The sequence below is a fragment of the Rana temporaria genome, chromosome 4 (genome assembly GCF_905171775.1).
Source record: "Rana temporaria chromosome 4, aRanTem1.1, whole genome shotgun sequence".
Lineage (NCBI taxonomy): Eukaryota > Metazoa > Chordata > Amphibia > Anura > Ranidae > Rana > Rana temporaria.
This window is the reverse complement of record NC_053492.1, coordinates 461,794,666-461,808,615: the sequence shown is the minus strand read 5'-3', so window position 1 is coordinate 461,808,615 and position 13,950 is coordinate 461,794,666.

The following is a 13,950-nucleotide window of genomic DNA, read 5'->3' as shown; positions in this document are numbered from 1 at the left end:
CTTCAATTATGGGCACTGATATGGCGGCACTGATGGGCACCGATGAGGTGGCACTGATGGGCACCGATAAGGTGGCACTGATGGGCACCGATGAGGTGGCACTGACGGGCACCGATATGCGGCACTGATGGGCACTGATAGGCGGCGCTGGTATGCTGCACTGATGGGCATTCATAGGCGGCACTGATGGGCACTCATAGGCTGCTCTAATAGGCAATCATAGGCGGCACTGGGCACTCTTTGGCGGCACTAATGGGCACTTTATAGGTGGCACTTATGGGCACTGATAGGTGGGCACTGGGCATAGATGGGCACTAAGAGGTGGCACTGATGGATACAGTGTTGGCATCCGAGGGGGGGCTGCGCTGATAAACAATCAGCGCGAACCCCCCCGTCAGGAGAGCCGCCGATTGGCTCTCCTCTACTCGCGTCTATCAGACGCGAGTAGACTCTTCCTGTTTACATCGTGATCAGCCGTGGTTGGACACGGCTGATCACGTGGTAAAGAGCCTCCGCCTGAGGCTCTTTACCGAGATCGGAGATGCAGGGTGTCAGACTGACACCCCGCATCACTGATCGCCGCGCTCCGCACCCCCACGGGCACGCACCGGCATGTAATCCTACAGGACGTCAATAGACGTCCAGTCAGGATTTCACAACCACTTCCCGGACGTCAATTGACTATTGACCGGGTGGGAAGTGGTTAACCACTTCAATACCGACCACTTTTCCCCCCTTCCTGCCCAGGCCAATTTTCAGCTTTCAGCGCTGTCTCTTTTGAAATGACAATTGTGCAGTCATGCTACACTGTACCCCAAACCAAATTTTTATAATTTTTTGAATTTTGTTACCACAAATAGAGCTTTCTTTTGGTGGTATTTGATCTCCTCTGGGTTTTTTTGTATTTGCTAAACAAATAAAACAATTAGAAAAAAAAAGTTTTCCTTCACTTCTGTTGTAAAATTTGGTAAATAAGTAAGTTTTCTCATTCACTGGTGGGCACTGATAAGGCGGCACTGATGGGCACTCATGAGGTGGCACTGATGGGCACTAATATGCAGCACTAATGGGCACTGATAGGCGGCACTGATGGGGGTGGCACTGATGGGCACAAAAGGGACTGGTGGGTACTTATGAGTGGCACTGATGGGTACTGATTGGTGGCACTGATTGGAATGGATAGGCACACGATAGGTTGCACTGATGGATACTGATATATGGCACTGATAGGCATCACTGATAAGGAGGAACTGGCAGGCATTACTGTTGGGCACAGATTGGCATCATTTGTGGGCAGATTGGCATCCCTGGTGGCCATGGGTGGCTTACCTGGTGGTCATCAGTGGTGGGCATCCCTGGTGGCTCTTCTGGTGGTCCTATGTGGGCATCCTCAGGGAGGCTGCACTGATAATTAATCAACGCAGACCCCCCTGCCAGGAGAGCAGCCGATTGGCTCTCCTCTAGTCACGTCTGTCAGACGCAATAGAGGAAAGCCGATAGACGGCACTTCCTGTTTACAATGTGATCAACTGTGATTGGATACAGCTAAACATGTAGTAAAGCGCCTCCATCAGAGGCTCTCTATACCACTCTCTCTCTTGGCTCAATGGCTGTGATTGACAGCAGCAGGAGCCAATGAGGAGGCAGAGCCCCTGGAGAGCCAAGGCTCCCGTGCATATCGCTGGATCGCAATAGGGCTCAGTTAAGTATTAGGGGGGGGGGCTGCTACACAGAGAAGAATTTGTAACCTTCATGCATCGAATGCATGAAAGTAGAAAACCCTGAGCCTTTAGAACCACTTTAAATAAAACTGGAGCCTGAACCCAACTGTATATTTTCCATGACAACACCTAGCTCATAAATATGCTTAAATTACTATGCCGCAAGCGAGATTCTAACAGACATATACAAACCTCAGCACAATCATTTCAAAATAACAAAACTTTTTCATGACCTGTGCTTTCCTGAACGCAGCCTACCTTTATGAGGAACTACATTAACATTGTCAGTGAATTCTCAGAAACTGGCAACTGTTGAGACAATAAACACTTTGGTTAGTTGTATGTAAGGTACAATATACAGTAGCATAAGGAGTGCAGGGGTGGGGGGAATATCATATACATCCAAGGCTACAGAGTGCAGGGGTCAGGAGTATATCATATGCATCCAGGGCTACAGAGTGCAGGGGTCAGGAGTATATCATATGCATCCAAGGCTACAGAGTGCAGGGGTCAGGATTATATCATATACATCCAAGGCTACAGGGTGCAGGGGTCAAGAGTATAATTGTGCAATTGTCCCAAAAATTTGCAGTTTGGGAGTTAACCACTAGGGGGCGCTGAAGGGGATAAGTGTGACCTCATATGTGTTTCTAACTGTAGGGGGGCGGGGCGGGGCTGGACGTGTGACGTCATTGATCGTGTTTCCCTATATCAGGGAACACACGATCAATTACAGCGCCACAGTGAAGAACGGGAAGCTGTGTTTACACACAGCTCTCCTCGTTCTTCAGCTCCGGGGACCGATCGCGAGACTCCAGCGGCGATCGGGTCCCACGGCTGGGCACTTAAAGAGGACGTACCTGTACGTGCTTGTGCCCAGCCGTGCCATTCTGCCGACGTATATGTGCAGGAGGCGGTCCTTAAGTGGTTAAGGTGCAAATCTTTAAAGTGTATTAGCCAGATTCAGAGAGACTTAGGCTGGCGTATCAGTAGATACGCCAGCCTAAGTCAGAATTTGCGTCGGCGGTAATTTAAGCTTATTCTGGTAACCAGATAGACTTAAATTAGGCTCGGATACGAGCGGCGTAAGTGTCTTACACCCTCGTATCCTAAAGTGTAATTTTTAGGCTGACCGCTAGGTGGCGCTTCCTTTGCGGTCGGCGTAGAATATGTAAATCAGTAGATGCGCCTATTCACGAACGTACGCCTGGCCGACGCAGTACAGATACGCCGTTTACGTAACGCATTAGCGGCCTAAAGTTATTCCATCAAATAGATGGAATAGTAATGTTAAGTATGGCCGCCGTTCCCACGTCGAAATTCGAAAATATTACGTCGTTTGCGTAAGTCGTCCAGGGATTTACGTAGTTTACGTCCACGTCAAAATCAATAGGCCCGTGCGGCGGACTTAGCCGCAATGCACACTGGGAAATGTAGGCACCCGGAGCATGCGCAGTTAAAAAAAAAACGTCAATCACGTCGGGTCAAGCCTCATTATCATAAAACACGCCCCCTCAGACAAATTTGAATTAGGCGCCCTTACGCCCGCTCGCTTTAGGCTACCCCGCCGTAACTTAGCAGGCAAGTACATTGTGAATAATGTACTTGCCTCGCTAACTTACGGCGGCGTAGCTTAACCACTTCCCGGCCACCGCATGTACATGTACGTCGGCAGAATGGCACGTACAGGCACATTGGCGTACCTGTACGTCCCTGCCTAGACGTGGGTCGGGGGTCCGATCGGGACCCCCCCCGCTACATGCGGTGGTCGGATTCCCGTGGGGAGCGATTACGGACGAGGGCGCGGCTATTCATTTATAGCCGCTCCATCACGATCGCTCACCGGAGCTGAAGAACGGGGAGAGCCGTATGTAAACACGGCTTCCCCGTGCTTCACTGTGGCGGCTGCATTGATCAAGTGATCCCTTTTATAGGGAGACTCGATCGATGATGTCACACCTACAGCCACACCCCCCTACAGTTGTAAACACACACTAGGTGAACCCTAACTCCTACAGCGCCACCTGTGGTTAACTTCCAAACTGCAACTGTCATTTTCACAATAAACAATGCAATTTAAATGCATTTTTTGCTGTGAAAATTACAATGGTCCCAAAAATGTGTCAAAATTGTCCGATGTGTTCGCCATAATGTCGCAGTCACGAAAAAAATCGCTGATCGCCGCCATTAGTAGTAAAAAAAAAAAAAAAAAAAACTATCCCCTATTTTGTAAACGCTATAAATTTTGTGCAAACCAATCGATAAACGCTTATTGCGATTTTTTTTACCGAAAATATGTAGAAGAATACGTATCGGCCTAAACTGAGGAAAAAAAATAATTTTATATATGTTTTTGGGGGATATTTATTATAGCAAAAAGTAAAAAATATTGCATTTTTTTCAAAATTGTCGCTCTATTTTTGTTTATAGCGCAAAAAATAAAAACCGCAGAGGTGATCAAATACCACCAAAAAATAGGTCTATTTGTGGGGAAAAAAGGACGCCAATTTTGTTTGGGAGCCACATCGCACGATCGCGCAATTGTCTGTTTAAGCGGCATAGTGTAGAATCGCAAAACCTGGCCTGGGCATTTAGCAACAAAATGGTCCGGGGCTTAAGTGGTTAAAAAGGGCCTGCAATATATGAATCTGGCACCATAGAAAGCCGTTTTGGTTCACATGTCGTGCGAATATTATGCAGCTCAAAACGCATCCAATTCGCATATACTGTGTGTGAACCGGGGGGGGCCAATATAAAACAATTGTAGAAATTGTTGGTTCTAATTTCTTTTGGAAGATTCCCCAATTTCATACATCCGCTCCATAAAGGAATTCATGTTCACAAAGCCCAAACGAATCAACCAATCGGTTGCCTTTCTTCTCACCAGTTCTAGAATGATCCACAAAAAGTGTTTGCCAGCAAAGCCCTGTTGACCTTTTGACGACCCTCACACATTGCTAAAGTGGTTAATGACATAGAGGGTCACGCAATGGATCCTCCGATCCCAAGAGGCCCCCCGGTTGGAATTGTACAAGGCCCATTCATTCCCATATGTTATGCACAATTAGGCATTTGAACGTTTTGAGAAAACAGCCCGTTTAAATAAAGCCAGCTTCAAAATGGCACACTATACTGGAATTATCCAGACAATTGCAGCATAATTAAATTATACCATAATACAGTTCCTAAAAATCTGCCAGATAGCTCGTTAGTCTAATTGCTGTGCCCAGATAGAAAAAACGGCTGCTTGTCTGGCAGAATGGCGCAGTCATAGAAAGCTTCGGCACATTTATTTTTATTTTTTTTGATTTGTAAATTGTAAAGTGGTTTGCATTTAAATTCATATTTTTCTATCTGGCTTTCCATAAAACATCTGAGCTTCTGTTCAACATTAGCAGTGCAATATAACTTGTGTATGCTGAGGCCTCGTACACACGACAGAGAAACTCGACGTGCTTGGCACGTCGAGTTCCTCGTCTCGTTTTGGGATGAAGCCGCCGAAGAGCTCGGCGGGCCGCCTTCTCCTATAGAACAACGCGGCCAACGAGAAAATAGAGAACATGTTCTCTATTTTCTCGTCGAGCTCCTCGGCGGCTCCATCGAGCCAAAACTGTACAGACGACAGAGATTCTCGGCAGAATCCGGGTTTTGACCGAGTTTCTCGGCGAATTCTGCCGAGAATCTCTGTCGTGTGTACGAGGCCTAACAGTTCTACAATTACCAGCCCAAACCTAAAATGGTTCTTTTTAGAATCCCCTAAAAAATACTCACCATTGTTTAATCTATATATAAACCACTAACATGTCGCATGCCTTTAAGTAACACGTTAATGTCATTTCAAAAGTTGACTTCAATCTTTTATAGAACCTGCAGCTTTTATTGAAATAATACTTGGTGGTCCTGCTATGAAGGTTCAGTATGAACAGGGCCGTCTTTAAGGCAGGGGTTCACCCTAAAAAAAAAAAAAATATGTTGTCTACCATGCCATCCAGCATACTAGCGTCAGCTACAGTATGCCTTTATTTATTTTTTTCCACTGTACTCACAGTTTAATCCATTAGTTAACCACTTCCTTACTGGGCACTTAAACCCCCTTCCTGACCAGAGGACTTTTTGCAATTCGGCACTGCGTCGCTTTAACTGACAATTGCGCGGTCGTGCGACGTGGCTCCCAAACAAAATTGACGTCCTTTTTTTCCCACAAATAGAGCTTTCTTTTGGTGGTATTTGATCACCTCTGCGGTTTTTATTTTTTGCGCTATAAACAAAAATAGGGCGACAATTTTGAAAAAAAAAATATTTTTTACTTGTTGCTAAAAAATAAATAGCTCAATTTTTATTTCTCAGTCTAGGCCGATACGTATTTTACATATTTTTGGTAAAAAAAAAAAAAATCGCAATAAGCCAATGGTTTGCGCAAAAGTTATAGCACCTACAAAATAGGGGACAGAATTATTATTTTTTTTTAATAATTTTTTTTACTAGTAATGGCGGCGGTCTGCGATTTTTATCGGTGTCTGCGACATTATGACGGACACATCGGACACTTTTGACACCATTCACATTTATACTGCGATCAGTGCTATAAATATGCACTAATTACTGTATAAATGTGACTGGCATTGAAGGGGTTAACACTAGGGGGTGAGGGAGGGGTTAAATGTGTACCTTAGTGAGTGTTACTAACTGTGGGGGGGAGGGGGGTGACTGGGGGAGGTGACAGATCTGTGTCCCTATGTACAAGAGACACAGATCGGTCTCCTCTCTCCCTGACAGGACATGGATCTGTGTGTTTACACACACAGATCTACGTCCTTGTCTCTGTAACCGCCGATCGCGGGAGCCTGGCGGACATCGCGGCCGCCAGGCACGCGCATCGGCATCCCAGTGATGCGGCGCGCTCGCGCCCCCCCCAGTGGCCAGGAGGAGCGGAGGCCGTATAAAGACGGCCACTCAGAGAAGTAGAACCACCCTGTGGCCGTACAAAGTCGTACGGCCTTCGGGAAGTGGTTACGTTTCAGACTCCCGCGGCGAGTAGGTGTTCCTATGAAGAGGGGAACATGATTGACGGCCGGCTATGGCGCGTCACGCTTCCCGAAAATAACCGAAATAGGCTCTTCACGGCGCCTGCGCAGTCAGCTCCTAGTCTGTGCGCAGGCACTGTATAGCGCCGTGAAGAGCCGAGTCCTACTCCGGCTATTTTCGGGAAGCGTGACGCGCCACAGCCGGCCGTCAATCATGTTCTCCTCTTCATAGGAACGACTATTCCCCGCGGGAGTCCGAAACAAAACTAATGGATTAAACTGTGAGTACAGCGCAAAAAATAAAAATAAAGGCATACTGTAGCTGACGCTAGTATGCTGGATGGCATGGTAGAAAGTTGTTTTTTTAGGGTGAACCTCCGCTTTAAGGCAGGGAAAAAGGGCAGCTGCCCTGGGCCCTGTCATTGTTGTGGGGCCCAAAGCAGCTGCCTCATACTTGCCAACTATCCCAGTTGAAATTCCCTTGTGTGAAGTGTTAGTCTTGTGTTGTGTCCCAATATCTCAGTGTGAAATACTGCTACTAATGCTGCCCAGCTCTGCCCTATTGTTGTGTACAGATGACCCACCTGTAGACCCTGGGCTAGATTCAGGTATCATTTACGGCGGCGTATCTCCAGATAATTTCAAATCTGCGTCGGCGTAGCTTAACGCCGATTCTCCAAGGCAGATACGTTGAAACAATAGGCTTCCTCCGCCGACATAACTTGAATGAGGCGGCGTATAATTGCGTGCAATATTACGTTGGCCGCTAGGGGTGCTTCCATTGTTTTCGGCGTAGAATATGCAAATTACCTAGATACGCCGATTCACAAACGTACGTACGGCCGGCACAATTTATTTACGTAGTTTACATAAGGGTTTTTCTGCGTAAGGTTGCTCCTACTATTAGGTGGCGCAGCCAATGTTAAGTATGGACGTCGTTCCCGCTTCGAAATTTTAATTTTTTACGTCGTTTGCGGAAGTCGTTCACGAATAGGGCTGGACGTAATTTACATTCACGTCGAAACCAATACGTCGTTGCGCCGTACTTGGGAGCAATGCACACTGGGATATGTACACGGACGGCGCATGCACCGTCCGTACAAAACGTCAATCACGTCAGGTCATCATAGATTTACATAAAACACGCCCCCCTTCCACATTTGAATTACGCTGGCCCCATTTACGCTACGCCGCCGAAACTTACGGAGCAAGTGCTTTGTGAATACTGCACTTGCTCCTGTAAGTTGCGTCGGCGTAGCGTAAATACAATACGCTGTGCCGCCGTAACTATGCGCGCCCCTACCTGAATCTAGCCCCCTGTGTTTACATGTAAATAACCGTCATTCATATGTAAATAACGGGAGGATTCATATGTAAATAACTGAGGCCGGTGGCATTCATATGTAAATAAAGGTGGCATTCATATATATATCATATATATATCATGCCCCTCTGCAGTGAAGAGATGTGCTGTAACCTTTAGCAACCAATCAGTGAGCAGTATTACTGTACAAGAATTTCAAGCAACCAATCAACAATAAGAAATCATGTGCTGTCACCTCTAGCAACTAATCAGTGAGCCGTAATGTGTGCTGTAACCTCTAGCAACCAATCAGTGAGCAGTATTACTGTACAGTAACCTCTAGCAACCAATCAACAAAAAGAAATTGTGTGCTGTAACCTCTAGCAACTAATCAGTGAGCCGTAATGTGTGCTGAAACCTCTAGCAACCAGTCAGTAAGTGGTAATGATAAGCTGTAACCTCTGGCAACCAATCGCAATCACTGCCTGATCTGATACAGTAAACTGATTTTAAGTCCAGCTGATATTTTTTGTATGTCTCAGAGCAGGTGGAGAGCAAAATTGCATGGAGGGGCCCAAGAGTATGAACACCCTGGCCTCAGTTCTCCACCCACTTCATAAGGGCCCTAGTCATAGCCCACCAATGTCACTTGGATTTCACACCCAAACACCCAACACAAAGTACAATAACTTTTATCATGCACAGAAAGTTCCATGAACACAATGTACACTAATATTGGAATACGTTGCTTAAAACACGGAGCCCCCCCCCCCCCGGGGGCCCCAGAAATTATACCTCTGACAGTGTTTTAAGGAACAGATTCCAACAGTACTGCTATTAGTAAGTAGTACTTTCTGTGAATGATAAAAGTGATATACTGTGTGCTGGATGTGTTTCTACATCTTTGTGATGTGAAATTATAGATCATTTACAAATACATGAAGCTGACTATGTATTTACATGTTAAAGATGAATGTTCCTCCGTGTTTCCCCTGCAGGAGTCCATGAAACTCATCGAGAACCCAGAACAGTTGAAACTCTTTGATAGAAAAAGGACATGCAATATGTGAGTGCATAGGCGTGTGCACAGGGTGTGCCAGGTGTGCCCAGGCACACCCTAATCACCCTGTGCTGCACAGATTCCCCCTGCTGCTTGGCTGCAGAGAAAGGGACTCTGGAATCTCTGTCCTCAGCCCTTTTCTGTGTCTCAAAATTGACATATCAGGGGTCGGTTTAGGCCCCTGATATTTCACAAAAGCCCCCCAATGGTGCTCCTAAAAAACTGTAGGGCCTGGTACACACGATAGGATTGATCCGCGGATACGGTCCGCCGGACCGTATCCGCGGATAAATCCTCTGAGGATTTTGATCCGATGGAGTGTACACACCATCGGATCAAAATCCGCGCCGAATTCCCATCGCGGTGACGTGTCGCGCCGTCGCCGCGATGATGACACGGCGACGTGCGCGATGCTGTCATATAAGGATATCCACGCATGCGTCAAATCATTACGACGCATGCGAGGGATGGGTTCGGACGGATCGATCCGGTGAGTCTGTACAGACCACCGGATCGATCCGCTGGAGCCGATTCCAGCAGATAGATTTGTTAGCATGTCTACAAATTTTTAACTGCTGGAAATCGGAAATATCCACGGATAAATATCCGCTGGAACGTACACACCAGGGGATCTATCTGCTGAAACCGATCCGCTGAGATTTTTCAGCGGATGGATCCTCTTGTGTGTATGGGGCCTAAAAGAAAATTGTAAGGTTGCGGGTTCAACTAGACCCGGGCTTTAAGGGCTATCTGGATGTATGGAACTCTCCGATGCATCGACCAGTGAGAACATCCACACAGAGATATGGTATGTCAAGACTAGGCTTTATTTCTCATGCGTACTTGTACATAATCAAATCATACAATAAAGGAACGCCCTTGTCCCAGCCAATCATATTTAAGAAATTAGGTTATAAAGGTAATATTCGTCACAATTATACACCGTGTGTAAAATATAGCAATCTGTCTTCTGTGTGCCCGACTAAATCTGGTTTCTACTGCACCTTATCTTTTGTTATTGTTGTTTGCTCAGTACATAATAACAAATGGCAAGGTTGTTGTTAGTTTCTATGTAACTAGTCCTAGAAGCTCTGGGTAAAAGGATACATAAACATACAAGCATTCATTACTATGGGGGAACTCTAGCAAGCCTTATAATGCATTGATATTATGGGGGAACTCTAGCCTTTCAAAAGTAATAAAAACCTATTGTAAAAAAATATTGTAAAAAATATATATATTTTTAAAAGTAATAATAAAATTAAATAAAAATAAACTACTGACAACAGTCCTTGCCCACTGACACCATCAACTGTTTTACTGACACTGTCCATTGCCATATATATATATATATATATATATATATATATATATACGCATGTGTTTGAGCTTTGGGGTGCACACCCTAATGTAATAGGCTGCGCACACCTATTTGTGAGTGTGATATTTTGATGTGATTCTCAGGGAGGTGATACTGACTATACTACAGAAATCTGTATCGGTGGTTGTTTTTTATTACTCATTTTTAGGCACTTTTATGAACCATGAAAAAACTACAAAAAAAGTCCCTATGAAAGCACCTTATTTTGGAGTCCTCAATAACCCCTTTTCACATTGGAGTACCTCAATCAACCCCCCCCCCCCCTTTTACATCAAAGTCTTCCGTCTCATCCCTTTTGACATCATAGTTCTCACCTTTTTTTTTTTAGAAGAGAGTTTCCGTGGTGCATGGCCCTCCATGTTTCTCAGCTCTCCATGTTTCTCCTGAATAATTTCATGAAACACGTTGAGAACCCAGAACAGTGGAAACTCTTTGATAGAAAAAGGACGTGCAATATGTATGTGTGATATTTTGATGTGATTCTGTGGGAGGTGATATTGACTGTACTACAGAAATCTGTATTAGTGGTTGTTTTTTTTCAGGCACTTTTATGAACCATAAAAAACTACAAAAAAGTCCCCAGGAGAGAGCACCTTATTTTAGAATCCTCAGTAGCCCCTTTTCACTTCGGAGTACCTCAGACAACCCCCCCTCCCCCTTTTACATCAAAATCTTCAGTCTCATCCCTTTTGACATCAGAGTTCTCAGCCCCCAACTTTTTTTTTTTTACAAGAGAGTTACCATGGTGAATTGCCCTCCATGTTTCTCAGCCCTCCATGTTTAATCCTGAAGAAGTCCATGAGACACGTCGAGAACCCAGAACAGTTGAAATGCTCTGATAGAAAAAGGACATGCAATATGTATGTGTGATATTTTGATGTGATTCTGGGGGAGGTGATACTGACTGTACTACAGAAATCTGTATCAGTGGTTGTTTTTTATACAAATTTTTAGGCACCTTTATGAACCATAAAAAAAAAAGAAAAAACAAAGCCCCAGGGGAGAGCACCTTATATCAGAGTCCTCAGTGGCCCCTAAGTCAACCCCCCCCCCCACCACCACCACCACCACCACACACACACACACTTTACATATCAGAGTCTTCAGTCTCATCCCTTTTAAAATCTTAGCCCCCTCCCTTTTTTTGTACAAGAGAATCCTATTTCCCAATCTTCATCAGTATGGCAGTGGGTGGGAGGTGGGACAGGATAAATGGATGCAGTTTCCTCTCCTATTCAGAATGCTGGGAATGACCTGAATGCCACAAATTCTGGATTAGGGTCATCTGTTTTCATAGTGCATGTCCCACCTGCATGGAAATGGTTGTGAAAATACCAAACGCAGCATAGTGCCCCCCCATGAGATGAAAAACCTTGACTTATAGTGTAGCAATTGGACCTGAATGTATAAAAACAAAAAAATAGGCAGGGCATGTTGAAGTGGTGTACTCATGATGAAGAAATTTGTTTTTTTGTTATTTTTGGATATGTTTTATAACATTATTAGAAAACCATGGGTTTTTGTTTTTTTATTTTCACAATTTTCAGTCTTTTTTTTTCATTCATATAATAAAAAATTAAAAACCCAGTGGTGCTCAAATACCAACAAAAGAAACCTCTATTTTTGTGGAAAAAATTATATAAAATTATATAAATTTAAGTAATTTATATATGAATGAAGAAAAGAAAAAGAGGCTATGTTTGGACTTCGATGGTACTGTATATTAACTGGTATTAAACAGTCAAGATTAAGATAATTACAAAAATGTATTACGAAAAGTATATATAATCACATATTCACAGAATAAAAATAAATCATAACAAACATGAAGAATATTTTATACATCCTATCATCACAAACATAGATACCATCCATATATTATTTAGGTGCTCTACATGTTTCGTGGGTTTATATTAACCACTTCTTAAGGAGCCTTCTATGATCGGATGGCATATAAAAAAAGTTTGTCATGTAACTAGAAAATAGAAACAAACATATACAGTAAAACCTTGGTTTGAGAGTAACTTGGTTTGAGAGCGTTTTGCAAGACAAGCAAAAATGTTTTAATAAATTTTGCCTTGATATACAAGTGATGTCTTGAGTAGCGTCATGTCACAACTGAGTATAAAAAAGAAGAGAGGAGCCTCTAAGTGTAGAAATATGGTTACATTTAACGAAGGTACAACATTTAGCAACTTATTGCTACACTTAGATATACCGTATTTATTGGCGTATAACGCACACTTTTTTCCCCTTAAAATCAGGGAAAAATCGTGGGTGCGCGTTATACGCCAATCCCCGCTTTCTGAGCGCCGCCGCCGACATATACCGAGTGCAGTACACTCGGGTACACTCGGCTGGGTTCGGCCACGCTCAGCTCCGCGCGGGAGAAGAGCGAAGAAGCGGGGAGGACACCACGAATGCCTCAGACGGAATGCCGGACCGGACAAGGCTGCCGATTGACGCCGGGCAACTGTAAGTAACTGTATCTGTAAATTGTCAGTATTTCTTTTTTTCCCTAGGATTCTCCTCTAGGTTTGGGGTGCGCGCTATACGCCGGTGCGCGCTATAGGGCGATAAATATGGTACTTTGATATACAAGTGCTTTGGATTACAAGCATGTTTGTGGAACAAATTATTCTCGCAATCCAAGGTTTTACTGTACATGTTATTCATAAGATACATTTACAGTAAAACCTTGGATTGCGAGTATAATTTGTTCCAAAAACATGCATGTAATCCAAAGCACTCTTAAATCAAATCAAATTTCCCCATAAGAAATAATGGAAACTCAAATGATTTGTCCCACAACCATTTATTCATAAGACCTTCAGTTTTTAGTCCATATAAAAAGATTATAGAAATGTGATAAGTTGTGTAACCATAAAATGTCCATCCATAATTGGAAGCCTCCACAAGGGGATTAGAAGCAAAATCCAGCAGGAGCTCCAGAGTATAAAAGAGAAGAGAAGCGCCTCTAATGCCGCATACACACGATTGGAAATTCCGACAGCAAAAGTCCATTGTGAGCTTTTGAATGGAAATTCCGACCGTGTGTAGGCTCCATCTGACTTTTGCTGTCGGAATTTCCATCAACAAAAGATTGAGAGGTGGTTCTCTAATTTTCCGACGGAAAAAATTCCTATTGGAAAATCCAATCGTCTGTAGCAATTTTGACATGCAAAATTCCGATGCATGCTCGGAAACAATTCAACGAATGCTCTGAAGCATTGAACTTCATTTTCTCAGCTCGTCGTAGTGTTGTACGTCACCGCGTTCTTGACGGACGAAAGTTCAGAGAACTTTTGTGTGACCGTGTGTATGCAAGCCAAGCTTGAGCGGAATTCCATCGGAAAAAACATCCAAGGTTTTTCCGATGGAAAATCTGATCGTGTGTACGTGGCATTAGAAGCAAAACCCAGCAGGAGCTACAGTAGTACAGAGTATAAAAGAGAAGAGAG